The 2,359-nt window shown below is 32.4% G+C and overlaps 1 protein-coding gene across 1 annotated transcript in view; it reads right to left on the reverse strand.

Moving 5' to 3' along the window:
* The window catches only part of LOC106466100 (toll-like receptor 13), a 16,258-nt gene extending 15,133 nt beyond the window's left edge, over positions 1–1,125 (reverse strand). The window contains exon 1 of the mRNA XM_022394055.1: positions 709–1,125. The gene's annotated coding sequence lies outside the window, so the exon portion shown is untranslated. The remainder of the gene's footprint in view (positions 1–708) is intronic.
* Positions 1,126–2,359: the final 1,234 nt, after the last annotated feature.

Genomic DNA, 2,359 nt, shown 5'->3' on the forward strand with positions numbered 1-2,359 from the left:
ACGAAACTTTAGCGACACAAGTCCTTACTTAATAAAACTGGTTTATTCTTTCCGAATAAAACTTTACGATACACTTAATTTCAATATTCGCGCTAAAACAAACACTATAACGAACGAACGTTAACTTCAATAATACGTCTCTCTCTGACTGCAGTTCAATTACTCATTACCTACACACACATTACCTTCCCGTCACGTTGTCACCCTCTTTTATATACCAGACCACCCCATATCCAGCAAACGCTAGAGCATTCGCCAAAGTACAGGATAGTTCTAGAAAGTAGAGGGCGTGAGAATAGTCACGTGATCTCGATAACGCAACAATACTATAGCTAGTAATCGTTTTTCATTATTACTAATATTAATGTTATGTATTAGAGGTAATATTGAAAAAGTTTATAAAGCTAGTATTCGTTTTTTGTTTTATATTGTTGTTTTAATCGTTGTGTTCTAACAACAGTTCTTATAATTGGTCGTCCAGATGAGAGACATTCCGGTTTAACTTTAAATACCAAATGATATGACAAGTACATGTGTTAAATTAAAAGAAAAATATTATAAGAGTTGCACCCTTTATATTCCTTTATTTTTAAAATACAATCAACACAACTTCGGTACAAAAATTGTATGTTCCAATGTTTTCAGTAATATCAGCTTATTCACTATTGCCCGAAACAAACTCCAGACATTGAGAGAAAGTAGACTTACCTTTGAAGTTAAAGACGTTTTCACTCCGAGTTGTTAACTGTGAGAATGTTATTTGTTAGGCCTGATTACAGCAACAAAGCAACGGCTTTTTTTTTTCATTCAATTTCAAACGACAAATGATAAATAAGAGTCGCAATTATTTCCGTTGTTGAGCAGTACAATTACTTAAATATTAATACTACAATCAGCTGGGTATCGTTTCCTCGAACACAGTTAAATCTTTGACTTTCCTTCCTTTCACGAAGTTTAACACATTAAAACGAGATAGCTTAATAACAACTAAAATAAAGTTCACGACATGTTCTCCGTTTGTGCTAAACTGCTGTCTTCTCAGCCACGCGGTCTAAACATGTAGCAATACTTAGTTTGTGGTTACATTCGTTTTGTAGCGTTGGTTTTGTTTACATGTACCTTCCTGAAAAGTGTTGGCTGAAGAACAACAGCAAAGCGAATACCGGAGCGTGTAGGATTTTCACATAGTCATGCCTAAAGGAAGCTGTATGAATACATTTAATTATTCAGTCTTGTCTCTTAGCGTTTAATACATTTAAAGAAAATCACTTCTATGTGGCATTTAAAACTAATCAATGCATCTTGAAAAACCTTCAATGCATAATTTCCCTGAATAATTCATCAATAATTAAATCGCAATTACGCATTAAATGTTTTTTTCAAGATGACAAATTCAATACCAACACTATGGTATTGTTTACTTCCTTGATACATAACTCTTCCGCTGCGTAATATTTGCGAGTCTTATAAGCCATTTCATTGCCTAATAGCTGCACACATATTTGTTAAGTGAAAACTATATTTCAATATAATTCTTTTTTTCTTTTTTTTGCGACAGCTTTACCAGTTTGCATCTATTTTTCCTATTTTTTATGTCTGTGTTACATTTTCCTAACTAAACACAAAATTTCTTATTGCCACATCTTCGTTAGTGTGTGATATCTTTTTCTTTTTTAATATATTGAATTGAAAATTTTGGTTCCTGTTTTACGAAAAGTTATTTCCAGAAATTCAGACGTACTATGAGACACCATTCAAAAGTTCCCTAAACCGGTAACTTTATAAAACTAATATACAAAATTCTAACTGTAATATATTCTTTATGTAATTCCAAATTATTGTATTTATTTTAGAATGATGTTATCTCGTAAAAGTGGAAAAGTATTTAAATAATCTCACTACTCGTAGTTTTAACCAGATGTTTCATTAATCATTGAGTGGAATTAAAAACTTGCAAACTTAGCTGCCGTTTAATTCCATAATCTCACTCTTTACCAAATGTATTGAGTTTGTGAGAAAAGAAAAACAAAGAACAATTTGGTTTGGAGTACGAACTTGGGTACTTCAACTCCAGGTTCGTATGTTTAACCTTTTCCACGACCCTAATATAAATTGTATTGAGCATCACGTGACTTGCAGTATAAATTGGCACCATAATTACTTTCCAATTAACCTTCGTATTTGCCTCTATATCTATTAACATATACAAGTTTGTTTGTTTTCGCGCAAACAATATTGTTAGCATATAATAAACAATAATATTCGCGCAAAGCTACACGCAGGCTATCTGCACTTGCCCCTCATTTTAAATAAGAGATTAGGTAGGAAAAGCAGTTGGTCAAAAGCATCCATGGCTAAT

Source organism: Limulus polyphemus, unplaced genomic scaffold (genome assembly GCF_000517525.1).
Source record: "Limulus polyphemus unplaced genomic scaffold, Limulus_polyphemus-2.1.2 Scaffold2150, whole genome shotgun sequence".
Lineage (NCBI taxonomy): Eukaryota > Metazoa > Arthropoda > Merostomata > Xiphosura > Limulidae > Limulus > Limulus polyphemus.